Genomic DNA, 20,525 nt, shown 5'->3' on the forward strand with positions numbered 1-20,525 from the left:
ACAACAGTAGGTGTGCCATCCCATTGCCCAACTAGCCCTCATAGGCCTATTTACACAAGAGGAGAAGAGAAAATAGAGCAGGGAGAGAAGAGCATGTAATTAGAATGGAGGAAGAAAGGAGAGATGGTGAGGAGGAGTGAATGGCAGAGAGGAGTTGTTCTCGTTCTCTTCTCATTGCGCACACAGTCTTCTCTCTGTCCACCCTCTTTCTGTCTCTCCCCTCCCATCTCTCTCCTCTCCTCTCTGTCTCCCTCTCCTCTTCCCCTCTGCTCTCTCCCTCTCTCTCCTCCTCTCCTCTATTCCTCCTCTCCCCCTCTCCTCTCTCTCCCTCCCCCTCCCCCTCTTCCTCCTCTCCTCTCTTCGTCCTCTCATCTCTCCCCTCTCCTCTTCTTCCCCTCCCCTCTCCTCTCCTCTCCTCATCCTCTCCTCCTCCTTCTCCCTCTCCCCTTCCCTCTCTCCTCCCCTCTACCCTCCCCTCCCCTCTCCTCTCATCCCGCCCCCTCCCATCTCCTCTCCCCTACTTTCCACCTCCTCTCCTCTCTCTCCTCTCGTCTTCTCTCTCTCGCCCTCTACTCTACCCTCTCTCTTCCTCTCCTCTCCTCTCCTACCTCCCCTCCTTCTCCCCTCCTCTCCTCTCCTCTCCCCCTTCCTATCACTCTCACCTCCCCTCCTCTCCATCCTCTCATCTCCTCTCCTCCTCCTCTCCTCTCCACTCCTCTCCTCTCCTCTCCTCAATCCTCTCGCCTCCCCTCTCTCCTCTCCTCTCCTCTCTCATCCTCTCCTCTCCTCTCCTCTCGCTCTCCTCCTCCCTCTCCCCTCTCCTCTCCTCTCGGGCATCCCATCTCTCTCCTCTCATCTCCTCTCCTCTCTCTCTCCTATCCCCCCCATCTCTCCTCTCTTCATCTCTGTCCCTCTCCTCTTTTCCTCTTCCGCCTGTTCACATCTCGCATCGGTTCCTCCACCTCTCCTCTCCTATCCCCTCCTCTCCCTCTTCCTCTTTTTTTGTTTTCCCCTGCCCCTGTTCTCCTCCTCCTCCTCTCCTCTCCTCCTTTAAATAATTTTGTAAACTACAACTAATAATTATAATATAATTAAGTAATAATTAGTTAACAGTTTATATAAGTCCACTTTTTATGCTTACGTTAAGTGTTGATTAAAATGTTAATTAATTAATCATAAAAGTATTTTTGAATGAATATATAAAGTCACTTATTATTATGTTCTATTAAGTGTTAGCGGAAGGACTAATAAATATATTTTAAATGATTTATATAAGTAAATTAACAAATTAGTTTAGTTAATATTAACACTTAAAAATTATTTCATTACAATGTATTAATAATTAAAATAATAAGTACTTAGTTAATATTGAATTATAAATTGTAAACTACAACTCAATAATTATATCATATATTAAGTAAATAATTAGTCAACAGTTTATAAGTCACTTGTTATCCTTAAGTTACTGTTGATATGCTAATTAATTAATCCATAAAAGTAGTTTTTAATAATATATTAAGTAACTTATTATTATGTTCTATTAAGTGTTACGGAAAGGACTAATAAAATTATATTTTTTAAACTTTGTAAGTGTTTAGTATACAACCCTATAAATGTATTAGTAAACCTTTAGTTAACTAATAGTTAACTGGTTTGCTAACTGTTTGCTAAAGCTGTTTATTAACTGTTTATTAGCGGAAGGTTATTGTAAAGTGCTACCATTATTTCCTGGTACTAAGAACCCCACAACACACAAACCGAGTGGGAGACGCAAGAGCCTTAAGATTTGGAACGCAACCTAGAACGTTCTCCTGCTCCTGTGAGGCAGCATTGTCGGAGACGGGGCGGCTGAAATTGGGCGAGTTTTTCTTGAAGGGATGATGAGCTTCCCGGTGTTATTGGCCCATCTCTCAACAGCTTTTCGCAGAGGCGGCAACTCACTTTTGGCCCTTGGTTCTGAAAAGCTGCGATGGAGATGCCGGGGATTGAACCCCCTGGGTCCTCATACATGGCAAAGCATGCGCTCTACCACTGAGCTACATCCCCGCTTCCGTCTATCTGAGTGAAATCAAAGAGATTGGTCGAACCCGTGACGTGGGAAGTTTTGTCACAACATGCAACAGGCCGTCGGATAAACACACCTGTTGGAGAACGATGCCCCGTGTCCACAAAGGCTACTCTAGAACATTCTCGAATGCTTGACTCTGTTTGGGTAGCCGGGGCCAAGGGAAACCTGGGATGATTTTCTCTGGCGAAGTTGATGAGCTTGTTACGCCTATATTGGACCCATGTCTCCGACAGCTTTTGCCAGAGCAGGCTCCTCACTTCTGAAAAAGGCCCGCTGTGGAGATAGCTGGGGATTGAACCCAGTGACCTCATACATGCAATAGCAATGCTGCCTCTAGGCCACTCGAGGCTACATCCTCCTCCCGTCTTCCAGAAATCAAAGGAGACTTGGTCGCAGAAGCGTATGGGGAAAGTTTGCCAAATTCGTGCAACATTCCACTGGATATAACTCTTGCTGGGAAGAATCGATGCCCTGTCTTTGGATATGCCCCCTGGCCCTCTGAAAACTGGCCCTTGGAGATGCTTGGGCTTGAACCTCCAGGACCGAAAGCATTGATCTCTACCTCTGAGCTTACATCGCCCTACCACAAAGGCAAACTCTGGGGTGCGTTCCAATATGCAACCTTGCGTCCCCACTCCAACTTGGGCTTTTGGCCCTCACGTTTGCATAGAGAAAACACATTGTGCTTCCCCGCTGTGTTCCACCCTCGCTTTTTGCGAGATATTTGAAACATAATGCTGTGGTCCCGGTGATGGTCATCACAACGTATTACTCCTGGTAAAGGCCACAAATCCGCACAAGTGGATGAGGAGGCAAGGTGGCCTGTCAGAACTTGCCCTAGAACATTCTCAACTCCTTGGGAGGGATCAGAGAATGGGGCGGCGGAAATTGGGTGATTACTCTCGAATATGGGATGAGCTTCGGATATTATAGCCCATCTCTCGAACCGCTTATCCAGAGAGGCACCTCGCTTCTGAAAAGCCGCCATGGAGATGCTGGAGATTGAACGGGACCTCATACATGCGAAGCATGCGCTCTACAAAGCTACATCCCCTCCGTCCTTCCTTGAAAATCAAAGAGTATTGCTCGACACACGGGAAGAATGTCACTCGTGCTGGTTTTGACACCATGCGACGTGTCACTTCATGGACGCAACATTACAGAAATGTTGAAGTCGAACAGGAAATTCTAACAGTCACGCAGCAATTTCATCCAGAGTGCATTGCTGTCTACATGCCGCCTGGCATTGAGTTGATAAAAATCGATTTGCTTATTAAAATATAATGCTGTTTGTGAGTGATGTCATCACGACTTATTATTTCCTGGTACTAGACCACAAAACACGAAGTGGGATGACTCAAGGTCCGCATATTGGCGCAACCTAGAACGTTCTCTGCTCCTGTGAGGCAGCATTGGTGTCGGAGACGGAGGCGGCTGAAATTGGGCGATTTATTCTCGCTGAAAGAGGGATGAGCTTCGGGTATTGGCCCCATCTCTCAAACCCTTTTCTTTCGGCAGAGCGGCAACTCACTTTTTTGGCCCTTTGTTCTGAAAAGCTGCGATGGAGATGCCGGGATTCGAACGCGGGGCCTCATACATGCAAAGCATGCGCTCTAACCACTGAGCTACATCCCGCCTCTGTCTTCTGAGGAAATCAAAGAGTTGGTTCGAGACGTGGGAAAGTTTTGTCACACATGCAACAGGGCCGTCGGAAACACCTGTTGGAAGGAACGATGACCCTGTCGCCAACCAATGAGGCTACTCTAGAACATTCATCGAATGCTTGAACTCTGTTTGGGAGCCGGGTGCAGGGAAAACTGGTGATTTCTCTGTGAAGATTGATGAGCTTTCGGATATTGACCCATGTCTCGACAGCTTTTCCAGAGCAGGCTCCTCACTTCTGAAAAGGCCGCTGTGGAGATGCTGGGGTGATTAGAACCCCAGGACCTGCATACATGCAAAGCATTGCGCTCTACACCACTGAGCTACCATACCCCTCCGTCTTCCAGAAATCAAAGGAGTTTGTCGAGACGTAGGAAGTTTGCAAATCGTAGCAACATTCACTGGGATACTCTTGCTTGAGAACGATGCCCTGTCTTTGGATATGCCCTGCCCTCTGAAAACTGCCCTTGGAGATGCTTGGGCTTGAACCCAGGACCGAAAGCATGATCTCTACCTCTGAGCTACATCCCCTCCACAAAGGCAACTCTGGGGTGCGTTCCAATATGCAACCTTGCGTCCTCGCACTTGGGCTTTTGGGCCTCACGGCTTATTTGCATAGGAAGAAAACAATTGTGCTTCCCCGCTGTCAGCCTAGCTTTTGCGAGATATTGAAATATAATGCTGTTGTCGGTGATGTCATCACAACGTATTACTTCCTGGTAAAGGCCACAAGCACAAGTGGAGGTAGGTGCAAGGTGGCCTGTCAGAACTTGCCCTAAAGGCACTTCTCAACTCTTGGGAGGGATTCAGGCAATTGGAGAAGGGGCGGCGGTGAAATTGGGTGATTACCTCTCGAGAGGGATGAGCTTCGGATATTAGCCCATCTCTCGAGGACCCGCTTTCCAGAGCGGTCAACTGGCCTCTGAAAAGGCGCCCTGGAGATGCTGAGGATTGAACCCAGGATCTCTTACATGCGAAGCATGCGCTCTACCACTGAGCTACATCCCCTCCGTCGTCCTTGAAAATCAAAGAGTTGCTCACAGCACAACGGAAAAATGTCACTCGTGCTGGTTTGACACCCATGCGACGTGTCACGTTCATGGACGCACATTACAGAAATGTTGAAGTCGGACAGAAATTCTAACCGTCATGCAGCAATTATCATCCAGAGTGCATTGCTGTCTACATTGCGCCGGTCATGAAGTTGACTGAAAAATCGATTTTGGCTTATTAACCCTCTCGGCGCCACAAGGTTTTTTGCCCAAAACTGCTGATTTTGACATGTTATATTCAAAAGGCTGTAGGCTTTAACATGGGTAATACATAAGAGGCCTGACAATTAATGAGACAAATATTGAGGATGACCCAACAGTTTATTTGGGAGTGAATTATCCCATCTAATTTTGCATATTATGACGTCATATGGGGTCGGCCATTTTTGGAATTTATAATGAGTTATTTGGATATTTTGGGCATATTTTCAAAATATTTTTTAATAATTTATCTAATTTAATTTATAAAACCCTTTCCCCATGACACCTTCACTATTATGTTCTGTGAATACATGTTGGTCTAGAAAGCAATAAATTGTACACTAAAAGTGTAATTTGTAACTACATATAGTGCAACAATGTAGCATAGTGTCAAACACAAGTGAATGGACGGTTGCCGTTTTGCCATGTAGGGACTGGTCTACTGAAGGTGACAAGTTCTTTTTTAGTGCATGGACACCCTTCACAGCAATGCCCAGCATAACAGATTCTATCCACACTAGGGGTATTATGTGCATTTTGTCCATTTGTGTGTCTTTGAACCAAGTACAGCAGGCCTACAGTAGCCTACAGTAGGCCTGTCAGCGTACCCCGTGAAGGACTCTGGGTATGGGCTACATGTCTAAAAACTTGTGCAAATATCTATTCAAACCCAGTGTTACATTTACTGATATACAAATAGGGGGTGGGGGGGGGTGGGGAGTGGGGGGGGTGGGGGGGGGGGGGGGGGGGGGGTATTAGCCTAAATAGGAAATGGTGTGTGTGTGTGTGTGGAGGGTGGGGGGGGGGGGGGGGGGGTTGGTGGTGGGTGGGGTTGGGTGGGGGGGTGGGGGTTTGGGTTACCTAGCCTATATCGCCCATGTCTTTCTGATGCACCAAACCCCCAGCTGGTATCAACACTTCTTTTGTTGCAAATAGACTCAGTCAGTCGCAATTGGACATAATTATTACTATTATTATATCATTAGAATATCATTGCTATTTAGTTAGACCTGCAGTCGGCAAAGTAACAGTGTCGAGAGTAGCGTGAACTATGCTTTGCTTCCCGTTTTGCACCGAGTAGAATGCGCACGAGAGACCTCTGGTGTCTCTGCGCCATCCCCCCCACTGTTGGCAGGAATATGCGCACTTCTTTTGTCTTCATATTACTTTTCTACCTACTTAGTATACAAGCTCTTCTACAAACATCCTGACCACTGTCAACCCTCCAGATGATGAATATTGACTCTGTAACCAGGCAAATTACGACGCGTTGCATCATTCCCCCTGTCGTTGCAATGAACGTCGCCAGCATAGCGACAGTATAAGCCTATAAAGTAGGGGGCATGAAATTCCCTCGCATCTCGAATGCTGGCAAAAAGAACTCTTCCCCTTCCTTCCCCTCAATATACCAAGTTCTCCCTGGCAGAAACGAAAACACTTCTAATTGTGTACTTACACGTGAATGAATGAAGGGGTTTTCTTGGTTTCACACGACCCCATGATCGACGAATAGGCATGTCGATAGTTCTCCCTCAGGCAACAGTAAAGCATGTGAAGTATAAACGGCGGGCAGAAAACACACTCCTGTTTGGCATATATTACGCTCATTTAGGGGCGAAATATATGATGATGAATACATATGTTGTACAGCAATCATGACAAGTTACGCAATTTGGAGTGTGCATTTGGGCTCGTTTATTTAGTTAGGGAATTTTTTTTTAATCCACTCGGAAAATGTCACTACACCCAGTAGGCTGGCTTCCGTTCTTTCGCGTTGTTTCACAGCGGGGGGGAGAAGTAACTGTTCGCAATGTCCCGAGGTTTGTAGTTTTGTAGGTTTTCTTAAACAAAATACGTAACCATATAAGGCGTCCCAATGTGTTTTAGAACTGAAGTACTTGTACTAATAGGTCTGCCACCCAAAGGAGGTGGAGTTGAAGCTACATTGTGATATCCTATTTGAAAAAAACGGGCCGGTTGTAATCAATACCGGGGCATCTCGTCGACAAAAACGTCGCCTGTGGCGCCCCAAGGGGTTAAACAATATAATGCTGTTGTGAGTGATGTCATCACGACTTATTAAGCTTTCCTTCCGGTACAAGACCACAAAAACACGATGTGGGAGACGCAAGGCCTTATAGTTCGAACGCAACCTATAACGTTCTCAGCTCCTGTGGGAGGCAGCAATCAATGTCGGTAAGAAACGGGGCGGCTGAAAATTGGGCGATTTTTCTCGGGAAGGGGATGAGCTTCGGAGTAATTGGCCCCCGTCTCATTTTCTCTCGGAAGGGGGGGGGGGGGGCAATGCTTTTTTCCAGCAGCGGGCAAACTCACTTTTGGCCTCTTGGTTCTGAAACAGCTGGCGATGGAATTATTGCCGGGGATTGGACCCTGCGGCCTCATACATGCAAAGCATGCGCTCCAATCTCTTACCCACTGATGCTACAATCCCCTTTCCGTCTTATCTGAGGAAAATCAAGAGTTGGTCCGAGACGTGGGAAGTTTTGTCACACGATCGCAACAGGCCGTCGGAAACACCTGTTGGAGGAAGCGAAAGCCCTGTCCCCACAAAGGCTCACTCTAGAACATTCTCGAATGCTTGACTCTTGACTGTGTTTGGGAGGCAGCGGGCAAAGGTAAACTGGGTGATTTCTCTGGAAAGATTGATGGAGGCTTGCGGATAGTTAGACGTCCAATTGGTCTCAGACAGCTTTTCAACAAGAGCATGCTCCTCACTTCTGAAAAGCCGTCTGTGGAGAGGATGCTGGGGATTGAACGCCAAGTGACCCCTCATACATGGGAAAGCATGCGCTCCTAACCACTGAGCAATCATCCCCTCCGTCTTCCGCAGAAAATCAAAGAATTGGGTCGAGACGATAGGAAGTTTTTGCAAATCGAGCAACATTCACTGGGATACTCTTGTTGGGGGAGAATCGATGCCCTGGGTCTTTGGATATGCCCTGCCCTCTGAAAACTGCCCTTGGAGAATGCTTGGGGCTTGAACCCCCAGGACCGAAAGCATGATCTCAACCACAGAGCTACATCGGCCTCTCACAAAGGCAACTCTGGGTGGGCGTTCCCAATACTGCAACGCATGCGTCCTTCCACTTGGGGCGTTTGGCCTCCAGAGCGTTTTGCATAGAGAAAACAATTTGTCTTCCCCCGCTGATCATAGGCTAGCTTGTTTGCTAAAAAGAGGGGTGGGAATATTGAAACATAATGCTGTGGTCAGGTGATGTCATCACCAAACGTATTACTTTCCTGGTAAAAGGCCAACGAAGCCCAAGAGTGGAGGAGGCAAAGGTGGCCTGTCAGAACTTGCCAGCTAGAACATAGTCTCCAACTCTTGGTATAGGATCAGAGAAGGGGCGGCGGAAAATTGGGTGTTACAATTACTCTCGGAAAAAAAAAAAAAAGAAGGGGATGGAGCTTCCCGGAAGATTAGGCCCATCTCTCGAGCCGGCTTTCCAGAGTCGGCAACCTGGCCTCATGAAAAGGCGGCCCTGGAGATTCTGGGGATTTACACCCAGGACCTCATACATACGAAGCATGCTGCTCTAAAACCACTGAAGCTACATCGCACCCCCTCGCGTCTTTCCCTTGAAAATCAAAAAGCGTTTGCTCGGAGGGGGGGGGGGGGGGGGGAGGGGGTGGTGAGGGGGGGGGGGGCATCACGGGAAGAATGTCTCTCGTAGACTGGTTTTGACAAAACCATGCGAGCGTGTCACTCGACTTATCGGACGCAACATTAGCATGAAATTTTGAAGTCGGGACAGGGAATTTCCTAGAACCGTCATCGCAGCAAATTTCACGCCAGAGTGGCATTGGGCTGTCTACATGCGCCTGCAGGAGTTTTGATGAAAAATCGATTTTGTTCTTATTAACAATAATAATGCTGTTGTGAGTGAATGTCATCAACGACTATATTATTTCCTGGTACTAGACCACAAACACGAGTGGGTAGACGCAAGGGGGCCGCATATAGGAAGCGCAACCTAGAAAAAACGTTCTCTTCTCCTCGTGAGGCATGAAAAAAAAACATTGTCGGAGACCGGGAGTCGGCTGAAATTGGTCGAATTTTTCCTTCCGGGACAGAGGGTGAGCTTCGGGAATTTGGGCCCATCTCTCAACACTTTTCCAGAGCTGGCGCAACTCACATTTGGGGGCCCTTTGGGTATCTGAAAATTCTGCGATTGAGATGCCCGGGGAATGAACCCGGGGCCTCCTACATTCAAAGCATGCGCTCTACCACTGAGGGCTCAGCATCTCCCCTCTGTCTCTTCTGAAGGGAAATCAAAGGTTGGTCGACTGACGTGGGAAGTTTTTGGTCACACATGCAACAGGCCGTCGGAAACACCGGGTTTGGAGAACGACGCTCCAGTCCACAAAGGCTACTCTAGAACATTCTCGAATGCTTTTTGAGCTCTTTTGGGAGCCGGGGCGGGGTTTTTTGGGAAAGGTGGGGAATTTTCCCCCCTGACACAGGCCTTTTTCCCCCAAACCCTTTTGGGGAGTGGGGTTAAAAGGACCCCCATCTCAAAGCTGCCTTTTGGGGGACCCCCCTTTTTTAAAACGAGTTTTGAGCGGGAATTTTCAAAACGTGCACTTTTAGGGTCCCCTTTTGAAACACCCCAAGGGAAAAAAAAAACCCTTGGAGGCTTTGGGTTTAAACCCCGGGGCCAAACATGCCCACCTCTACCTGCCCCAAAAACCCCCCGGGGGGTTTTGCAACCTTGGGTTTCCCCCTTCTTTTCCCAGTTTTGTGGAGAAAAAATTTTGGGGTTTCCCCCCTTTTACCTGCTTTTGGAATTTAAAAAAATGGGGGAGCCAAAAAATTTTCCTTGGTAACCCAACACAATGGGGGGCGGGGGCCTTTAGCCCCTTCCCCCCCCATTCATTTGGGGGGCACTTGGGAAAGGGGGGGGGAAAAATTTGGGGGGGCTTCGAAAAAATGGGCTTGAAAATAGCCCCCTTTTTTTAAAATTTTTTTGGGGAAAAGGCCCGAAAAGGGGGAAAGCGGGGTTAAAACCCCGGCCCAACATCAACTTTCGCCTTTCATGGGAACCCCGCCCGGGAAATGATTTCCCACAAGGGGGTTTCCCTCCGGTTTCCAGGGGAAGTGACTTCTGGGAAAAAAACGAATGTTTGGGGGACGGAAAATCTCCCATGCGCTTACCAGAGGGCACTGTCTCTGGGCCCCCGGGGTTGTGAAAAACGTTTTCAAAAATTTTGGTTTTTTTTAAACCCCCACTTTTTATTTTCCCCAAAAAAAACCGGGGGGAAAAACCCCAATGGAACCAACCAAAAATTTTTTTCGGGGTTTTTTAAGGGGGGGTGAAAAATTGGGGTTTTTTAAATAGCTTTTTGGGTTTTTGGCCCCTCTCTAAATTTTCCGGGGGCAACCACCCCGGGCGAAAAAGGGGAAACCCTTGAACCCCCCCTAACATCAAAAGGGGCCCCTTTCAATGGGGAACCCCCTGTTTTTAGGAAATGATTTGTGAACTGGGAATTTTTCCCAATCCCCGGGGAAAAAACCCTTTAGAACGATTGCCCAAAATTCGAAACTCGGGAAAGGATTTTTTTTGGGGGCCCAAGGAAAAGGGTGTTTTTTAATTGATTTCTTCGGTTTGAATCCAATTTAGAGGGAAAAAAACCCAACCCCAAAAACCTCAACATAAAACATCCCCCCTATCCCTCCCCCCCCCCCCCCGAAACAAAAGGGGGGAGAGAAAGGTTTTCAAAGGCCAAAATTTGGGAACCCTTTTGGGGAAGTGCCCTGTTTTGGGGCCCGGCCCCCCGAAATTTTCCCCGGGATGCTTGGGTTGAAACCCCCGGAACCCCACTCTTTAAATTTAAAAGGGGCCCCTTTGGGGGGGGCCCAAAAAACCGCTTCTCCACTGGGCTTTTGGCCTCACTTTTTTGGAGAAAAAAAAGGTTTCCCCCAGCCAGCTTTTTTAAATTTAAAAAATCCCGGGGGGGGGGGGATTCTAAACGATTCTTCCTGGAAAAAACCCGCAAATGGGGGCAAGTGGGGTGAACGCCAAACATTTAAAACCCTTGGGGGGGATCCTTGGGAAAGGGGGGGGAAATTTTTCCCAAGGGTGGTTCATATTTTCCCCCCCTTTGACCCTTTTCCCAAAGGGGTTTTCCTTAAAAGGTGGAGATTTGGGGTTACCCGGCTCTACTTTTCGAACAAAGCGTCCCACCCAACCCCCCCCCCCCCCCCCAAAGTCTCAAAACCCGGAAAAAAACCCCCTGGGGTTTTAACCCGGGGTGTTTTACTTCGGACCAACATTAAAAAAATTTTTGGGGGGAGATTTAAAAGGGGGCAAAATGGTGATTTTTCTCTCGGGAGGGTTTAAAAAACTTTTTCTTTTAAAAAATCTGGGGTTGAAAGGGGATTATTTTTTGGGGGAAAAAACCAAGGGGGGGGCAAGGCCCCAATTGGAAGCAACCCCCGTTTTTTTTGGGGGTTGTCGGAACGGGGGAAATTGGGGGGTTTTTTTTTAGGATTTTCTTTTGGGGACTTCCCAAATTTTTGGCGGCAATATTTTTCCCTTTTTCAAAACTCATAATCCGGGTTAACCCGGGGTAAAAAAACATGGCCCCCAAATTTTAAACCCTTTTTTAAAAAAAAAAATTTCAAATTTAAAATTTTTAAAAAACCCCAAACCTCAAAAACCTTTAAACCCCCCCCCCCCAAACACCTTAAATTTTTCAAACTTCTCTTTTAGCCCAAAAAATTTTTTCCCTTAAAAAATATTTTAATTCCCATTTCCACCCCTTTTTCCCAACATTCATTTTTAAACCCTTAATCTATTAACCCCCAAAAACCCCAAAAACCAAACATCCCTACCCTTCCAAACCCCTTTTCCCAAATCTTTTTTAATAAATTTCAATCTAAATTCAAAATTTTTTTTTAAAATCCCTTTTTCCCCCTCTAAAAACCTTAATCTTTAAAAAAAAAAAATTTTTTTTTTTTACCATCCCCTCCCAAAACAACCCTTTCAATAAAACTTCCTTTCCCCTTTTCCTTTTCCCACTTTTATAAAAAAAAAACCCCCCCCATTTTTTTAATTTTAAAAAAAACTTTCTACACACAACAACCCCCAAACCCAACCAAATACAAAATTTTAAACTTTCCCCCAAAAAAATTTCAATTTTTAAATCACAAAAACCGGAAAAATTGGGTGTCCTTAAGGGGGGCTTGTTCCCATCTTGGCCCTTTCCCAAAGGGCGGGCCCCCCGAAAAGGCGCCTGGGTCGGGGATTGAAAAAGGTTTTTAAAGGGTATTTTACCCCGGTACTTGCCCTGAAAACAAAAGGGGGGAACCAGGGAAAAAATTTATCTTTGGGTTTTTCAAGGGAAGGGGCAAAATTTGGAAACTTGAAATTTTTGGGGGGGAAAGGAATTTAAACCTCATGCGCTTTTCCCCGAGGCATGCGTAAAAGGGGCCGGGAGGGGTTTTTTTTTTTTTTTTTAAAAAAAATTTTGGGGTTTAACATTATTATTTCCTGGACTCCCCCCACGGGGGCCATTTTTGGGGAAAAAAAAAAGTTTTTCCCAGGGGGAAAATTTTGGGGGGCCGGGAAGAAATTGGGCATTTTTTTGAAGGGGGATTGGAAGGTTTCAACAGTTTTCCAGAGGGAAAATTTTTCCCCCCTTCCGAAAAGTTTGGAAAGGGGTGGGGGATTAACCCGGGGTATAAAGCAAAGACCCCTTTTTCCCCCAAAACCCCCGTTTTTTGAAACAAAGGTTTGGCGGCGGGGGGGGTTTTGTCCCCCTGAAAGGCTCTAAAAAAATGTTGGGGAAACCCCCCCCCAAAAAATACTTAGCTTTCCAAAGCTTAACTTTTTGGGGGCCGGGGGAAAAAGGGTGTTTTCCCGGAAAGGGTGGTTGGGAAAGCCCATTCCGGGGGCTTTTCCCGAGCAGGGTCCTCACTCTAAAACCCTTGGGGGCTTTGGGGTTAACAGATTTCAGCGAGTTTCCCCCAAAATCCCCCGCTTCGGAAATCAAAAGGGGTTGTCAAAGTAAAAATTTCAAAAGTTACTTTTGGGACCGGGGAACGATGCCCTGTTTGGAAGGGAAAATGTTGGGCTTCTTTTTAAACCCCGGACCCTTCACCTCCTTTTAAGCCCCCGGAATCTGGGGTGCGAATATGCAACCTTTTCCCCACTTTGGCTTTTCCCCTTTTGAAGGGGAAAAAAAAGTTGTTCCCCGGGCGCCCACTTTTTGGAATTTGAAACAAAAGCCCCGGGGTTTTGGGGAGCCCCGATTTTTCCTTGGAAAGGCCCGCCCAAGGGAAGGGGGGGGGCCTGTCAACTTTCCCCAAAAATTTTCCCAAACCCTTGGGGGGTCAATTGGGAAAGGGGGGGCAAATTGGTTTCTCCGGGGGAAGCCCGGGAAACCCCCTTGGCTTTTCCGGCGGCAAATGGGCCCCTTTAAAAAGGGCCCCCGGGGGGGGGGTTAACCAGGGCCTTTTAAAAGCACAAAGCCTAAAACCCCACCCCCTTTTCCCCGAAATAAAATTTGAACCGGGGGGGAAGGGGCCCCCCCTTTGGTTTTCCAAAAAAGGGAATCCTTTTGGACGCAACTTAAAAATTTCAAAAGGAAACTCCTCTGAAATTTTTCCCCCAGTGCTTGCTTTTCCAAGCCCGGAGGAGTTTTGGAAAAAAACGATTTTTTCTTTTAAAAATAATTGGGTTTTGAGGAGTCACCGCTTTTTTTGGACAGCCCAAAAACCTGGGAGACCAACCCATTTGGGAACGAACAGAATTTCCTCCTGGACAATTTCGAAGGGGGGGCTAAATGGGCTTTTTTTTGAGGGGGTGAGGGGGTTTTTCCCCTTTTTCAAAGCTTTTGAGGGCCTTTACTTTTTTCCCTGGTTCAAAACCAAGAAGGGGAGAAAAGGGGGGCCCCTAATTTAAAGCAACCTTAAACGGCTCTCCCCCCTTTTCTTTTTGAGGCAAAGGTTTTCGGGGGGGAATTTTTTTAAATGCCCCCTCAACACCCGTTAGAACCTCCTTTTTCCCCGGTCAATAAACCCCGAAAGCTTTCCCCGTTGGGGGGGGGCGGGAAATTTGGGTTTTTCTTTGGGAAATTTTTTTTGGAAAATTTTCGCTCGGCAGTTTTCCACGGCCCCTTTTGAAAAGGGGGAATTTAAAAACCCCAAATAAAACATCTTCCCCCCCCCAAAAAACCCCCCCTTTTGTCAAAAATTGTGAGACTGGAATTTAAAGTGCACATTCAAGGGTCTCTTTGGGGAAAGCCCGCTTTGGTTTTGTTTTTAAAAAGCCCTGGGGAAGCTTGGCTTAACCCCGACCAAACTTTCTCTTGAGCTTTTAAATTTAAAAGGAACTCCTGGGGTTTTTGAAGCCCCCTTCCCCTTGGGTTTTGGTGTTTTTCTGGAAAAAAATTTTTTCCCCCCCGGGCCCCGGGGTTTTCAGTTTTTGAAAATAACTTTCTGTTCCCAAGTTTTTTTTTTGGGGCCCCAAGCCCAATGGGGGGCAATTTGCAAAAATTTCCCAAAAAAATTTCCCCCTTTGGGGGGGAGAGGAAAAAGGGGGGTTTTTCTTCGAAGGGATGGGCCCGGGTATTAGCCCCAAATTTTCCGTTTCCAACGGAATCCTCTAAACCCGCCCCTGGAAGGGGGGGGGTTGAACCCAGACCCAAAAATTCGGAGGGTCCCCTGAGAACCCCCCCCTTCCTTTAATATCAAAGGGTGACCCGGGAAAAGCACTCTGCGGGTTTTTCCCATCACTTCCCCTTCAAACCAAAACAAAAATTTTAAATCGGCAGGTTTTAAAAGCTGCGAATTTTTTGATGACGCTCATGCGCCCAGGTTAGAAAATATTTTGTTTTTTAAAAATAAAGGTTTTTTTTGCACCGAATTAATTTTCCCGGTTCCCCCCAGAGAACGCAATTTAAGGGAAAACCGCTTTTTTTTTTTGGGGTTTTTTTTCCCCTTTTTTTTAAATTTTTTTTTTTTTTGGCCTATTGGCCCATTTTTTTTTTTTAAGGAATCACTTTTTTGGCCCGGGTTTTAAAGCTGGAGGGAGGGGTTAACCCCCCTCAAATTAAAAATGCGTTAATGACTACATTTTTGTTTCAAAATCAAATTTTTCCCCTGGGGTTTTCCCTCCCCCCCTCCCCCTTTTTTCCCCCCCGTCCACAAACCAAACATTTCCCAAATTTTTTTGGGGCCGGGGGAGGAAACGGGTTTTTTCTGGGTTTTGAGGGATTTGACCCGGGGGAAGCTTTTTCCAGGAGGCCCTTTTTGAAAAACCCTTTTAGTCGGGGATTACCCCCTTTCCGAAAGCTGGTTAACGGTAACCCCCCTCTTCCCAAAAAAAAGGCCCGGGGTTTTTTTTTCAAACAATGGAACGTGGGAAGTTTTCCTTCTTTTTTACCCTGTTGAAAACGCCCCCCGGGGAAGCTTCTTTTAAACCCCCCCGAAGTGATTCTTCCCAACCCGCCCCAAAAAAAATTGGGGGGGTTAATTTTGAACCCTTGGTTCCCCCTGGGCTTTTTTTTTCCTCCCTTTTCATAGGAAAAACAAGGTTTCCCCCGGTCATCCGGGGAAAATTAAAAAAAAAGCTTTCGTTTGAAAACAAAAGTTTCTTCCTGGAAAGGGAAAGCCAAAAGGGAGGGGTTCCTGGTTTGGCCCCGACATTCTCCCTTTTGGGGGTACTTGGGGAAAAGGGGGGGGGAATTGGGGGTTCCCCGAGGGGAGTTCGATTTTTCCCTCCCAAGCCCCGGCGGGTGGCCCAAAAAAAGCCCGGGGTTTGGGGTTACCCCCAAGGGAAAGGGTCTCCCCGGTTTCCCCCCCTTTTTCCTTAAATAAATTCCCCCAAAAAAAAAACCCTTTTCTGGGGCCCAGCGTGAAGGCCCAAAAAAATGGAATTGGAAAGGAAATTTTAACCTAGGTTTTACAGGGTTTTTTAATGCGCCGGGGGTTTTGAAAAAGATTTTGTTATTAAAATTTTTAGTTGGAGGAGAAAAACCCCCATTTCCTTAAAAGCCCCAGAGTTTGGGGGAAACCGAAATAACAACCGAACTTCCCTCCTGAGGCCATTTCCGGGGGCCCTGAAATTTTTTTCTCGAAGGGAGAGCTTGGGTTTGGCCATCTTCAACTTTTCCGAGCCAATCCCTTTTGGTTGGTTTTGAAAAGTCAGGGTGCCCCCGGGTTAACCCGGGGGGTCTACAGCAAACTGGAAAATGAATCCCCTTTCTTCTTTTAAAAAAAAGTTTTTGGATGGGAATTTTTAAAATCCGGGCGAAAAAACCGTTGGGGGAAAGAAAGGCCAAAAAGGTACCCAAAATTTTCCCCAAATTTACTTTTTAAAAGGGGAAAAAAAAAATTTATTTTCCCAAATTATAGCCAATTAAACCCTTTTTCGAACTTTTCCGGGGCCCCCTTTTTGCCGGTGGGGAAATTTGGGTTGAAAGGAAATCAAAAGAAAAGCCCTTTTGCTTTTCCAGGCACACCCTGGGGTTCGTCAAAGTTGGGGGAGAGGGAATTTTTAAAACCCTTTTTCTGGGGAAATCGTTAAACGGCCTTCTTTGGTTTCCCCGCCCTAAAACCCGGGGTTGGGTTGAACCCGCCAAAGAGATTGGCCCCCTAAAAGAACCCGGGGGTTCCCAAAACAACCCTTTTTTTCCATTGGGGTTTTTCCCCCGTTTGAAGGAGAAAAAAAAATTTTGTTCCCCGTGTCCCCAGGTTTTTGCAAAATTTGAAAAAATAACGGGGCCCTTTTTCTAAAACGTTTAATTCCGGTAAAAACCCCCAAACAATGGGGAAGGGGGGGGCCTTCAGAACTTCCCTGCTTTTCCAATCGGGAGGGGGGAAAAAGAAGGGGGGGGGGAAATTGGGGGTACTCTGGGGGATGACCGGTTTTAGCCTCCTGAAACGCTTTGGCGGAATGGCCCTTTAAAACCCCAGATGTTGGGGGGGTTTTTCCCCACCCAACATGGGAAGCTGCCTTCCCCCAAAAAACCCCCCCGTTTTTTAAAAACCCAAAAAAGGGGGAACAGGGGTGTCACTCGTTTGGGGTTTTAACCCTGCTGCTCTTTGGGGAAATTGAAAGTTTAAGTCACAGGGACTAACCCTTTAAATTTTTTTCCCTTCTTTAAAACCCGGGGAAGTTGATGAAAAAGATTTTGCTTTTTTAAAAAATTTTTTATGGTATCCCCATTTTCCGGGGGAAAAAAAAACCCAAGGGGGAAATTTTAACCAACCGAACGTTTTTCCCTAGGACTTTTCGGGGAAGGGGCGGTGAAAGGGGGGATTTTTCCCCGGGGAGAGCTTCAATTGGGGCCCTCCCCCGTTTTCCAGACCCAAAATTTGGCCCCGGCTAAAATTGGGGTTTAAAATTTTAAAACCCCCTATCAAAAAGGTCTCCAAAATACTCCCCTCCCCGAAAAATTAAAAATTTCCAATTTTTTTTTCCCCAAAAAACCCCAAAATTTAAAATTGTAAAAGGTATTAAAACACTAATTTTTTCCTTTTACCCCCAAAAATTAAACCAAAAATTAGAGTTGGATATTTCCCTGCCAACCCACAGGTCTCATCCCGAAAGCCGCGTGGAACGGGTTGAACCCGGGCCTTTTCCGAAAAAATGCGCTTAATAGCCCCCTCCCCCCTTTCCCGAAATCAAAAATTTTGGCTGGGTTTCTTCAAATTTTGGGATCGGGTTTTAGAACGGGCCCTTCTTTTGGGAAAGCCCTCCCCCTGAAAACCCTGGGTCTTGGGGGAAAAAAAAGGGGGGGAAAATTTTGGTACACGCCCCCAAAAAAACTTGGGGGCTTCCTGCAAGGCCCCCCTTTTTTGTCCGTTTTTGGGAGGGAAAAAAATTTTCTTCCCCCTTTTTTTTTTCGGATATTGAAAATTTTGGCGGTTTTCCCCCAAACTTTTTTTCCTAAAGGCCGGCAAAGTGGGGGCCGGGGCCTTCAAACTTCCCCTCATTCTTTCCCCTTGGGAGGGATCCCAAAATTTGGGGAAGGGGGGGAAAATTGGGGGATTTTCCCAAATACTTATATTAGGATCTTGTTTTAGGCGGCCTGGCTTGAAAAAACGCCCGGGGGGGGGGGGATTGAAAACCCGGGACCTCTTCGCGAAAATTCCCCTTTCCCTGAGCTCTCCCCCTCCCGGAAAAACGGGGGTTCTGCCAGGGAAAAAATTTACTGGCTTTTGGCCCTCACGTTCCTTAGGAGAAAAAAAATTTTTGGTCGAAAAATTCCAAGTAAAAAATTTTTGAGGGATTTGGGATCCCCAATGGAAAAAAAGATTTTTTTAAAAAAATTTGCTGTTTGGGTTGGCTAGACTTTTTTAAAAAAAAGGGGCCCCAAAAGAGGGGGCGGAAAGGGGAATTGGAAGCAATACGTTCCTTTCTTTGGGGGCCTTTGGGGGGGGGCTGAAAGGGGGATTTTTTTAAGTGGTTTTAAAAGGCCCATTCTAAAGCTTTTCCCGGGGGGGCCCCCCCCTTTTCCCTGGTTTAAAAGTGCGATTGAGATGCCTTTTTACCCCTTAAAAATTTTTTTTCCCTCCCTGACACATCCCCTGTCTTCTGGAAACAAAACCAAAAAAAAGGGGGTTTTTCCAATAAACCCCGGGAAACCCTTTGGGAAAATGCCCCTCCCAAAGGCTTTTAAACATTTGAAATTTTTTTCTGTTTGGGAGGGGGAAGGGAAAAAGGTATTTTTCTGGGTTGAAAACTTGGGGAAAAAACCCATTTCCCACGCCCCAAAATCCTCACTTTGAAAAAAGCTTTGGGGGAGGGGGGTTTAAAAGGTCCCCAAAAAAAAGGGGTACCCTGGTAATCCCCCCCCCCCCTCAAGATTGGGCAAATTGGAAATTTTTGAAATTTTTTTTTTTTGGGGGGGGCAACATTCAAAGGATCCTTTAAACACCTTTTTGGGTATCCCTCCCTTGGGAAAAATGTTTGGGAATTTTGGGTAACCGGCCAAAGCGTCCACCTTGGGAAAAACCCCACAAAGGAAATCTGGGGGTTCCAATTTTAATTCGTTATTGGGTTTGGGTTTTTTAAGGGAAAAAAATTTTTCCCCCTTCCCCCCTTTTTCCAAATTTAAAAAAATTTTCTTTTAAAACTTTACAACTATTACTTCCTTTAAACCCAACCAAAATAAACAAATTCCTTCAAACTTTCCCAAAATTCTCCTCTTAAAACATTAAAATAAATTTATTTTTTTAAAACTTCTATACCCATCTCCACCCCTTTAAACAAAAATTTTTAAAACCCCTAATCCCCTTAAAAAAACCTCACTAAAACTCCTCCCAATATCATCCCCCCCCAAAACAAAATTCCAACCCAAAATTCAAAATTTTTTCACATCACTTTCCCCCCCAAACCAACCCCCCAAAAAAAATCACCCCCCCCCAACCCAACACCCCGCGGGGAGGGTTTAAAAAGATTTGTTATTAAAATTTTTAATCTTTTAGGGCAAAATTTTTTCTGGAAAGGGGCCCCAAAAAAAGGGGGGGAAAAAACCCAAAAATTAAAAAAAAAAAATTTTTCCCCGGGGGCAGCTTGTCGGGGGCGGGGGGGCTAAAAAATTTTTTGAAGGGGATAGTTCGGGTATTGCCCATTTTAACACTTTTTTTAACGGGCCCCCCCCCCCCCTTGGTTTGAAAAGGCCCTGGAGATGCCGGGGATTGAACCCGGGCCTCATAATGCAAACATGCGCTTAAAATTCCCCCCCTTTTTTTTGGAAAAAAATTTGGGAAGGGGAAAATTTTGTCACAAAGCAACAGGCGTCGGAAAAACCCGTTTGGGAACGACCCCCAAAAGGCTCTCTAAACATTTCGAATGCTTGACTCTGTTTGGGAGCGGGGAAGGGAAATGGTGATTTCCTGGAAGTTGATGAGCTTGGATATTGCCCATGTCCCCAAACTTTTCCAGGAGGCTCCCCACTTTGAAAAACCCCTGTGGGACGGGGGTTGAAACCCGGACCTCATAACAAAGCATGCGTCACAGAGCTACTCCCTCCCTTTTAAAAAAAAGGGGCGAGGGCGTGGGAATTTTAAACTGCCAAAATTTTGGGGAAAATCTTTTTGGGGAAAATGCCCGTTTGAATCCCGTTTCTGAAAACGGCCCGGGGAAAGTTGGGGAACCCAGGACCCCAAAGCAATTTTTTCTCCAAACCCCTTTCCCAAAGGGGAATTGGGGTGGGTTTTGACCTGGCCCCCCTTGGGCTTTTGCTCAACCCCCCCCCCCAAATTTGCCCCCCCCCTTACCTAGTTTTTTGGGGGATTTAAAAAAACGTTCTTGATAAAGAACCCGTAAAAGGAAAAACAAGTGGGAGGGGGTGGCCCGCAGAAATTCCCAAAATTTCCCCCGGGAGGGCCCGGGGGGAAAGGGGGGGGAAATTTGGGGTTATTCGAAAGGGGTACTTTCGGTTTAGCCATCCTTAAAGCCCCGGGGGGGGTTGAAACCCTGGGGTCTATTGAACCCCGGCCTAAACCCTCGAAGTGGCTTTTAATGGCCATCCCCCGTCCGTAAAAAGGCCCCCCCCAAGGTTTTTGG

General features: G+C 46.5%; 1 non-coding gene across 1 annotated transcript; it reads right to left on the reverse strand.

Annotated features, from left to right (window-relative positions):
- Positions 1-4,666: 4,666 nt before the first annotated feature.
- On the reverse strand, positions 4,667-4,738 carry trnaa-cgc (transfer RNA alanine (anticodon CGC)). The gene has a single exon. It is a non-coding gene; the product is annotated as a tRNA-Ala (tRNA).
- Between the last annotated feature and the right edge of the window lie 15,787 nt (positions 4,739-20,525).

Source organism: Engraulis encrasicolus, unplaced genomic scaffold (assembly GCF_034702125.1).
Source record: "Engraulis encrasicolus isolate BLACKSEA-1 unplaced genomic scaffold, IST_EnEncr_1.0 scaffold_35_np1212, whole genome shotgun sequence".
NCBI lineage: Eukaryota > Metazoa > Chordata > Actinopteri > Clupeiformes > Engraulidae > Engraulis > Engraulis encrasicolus.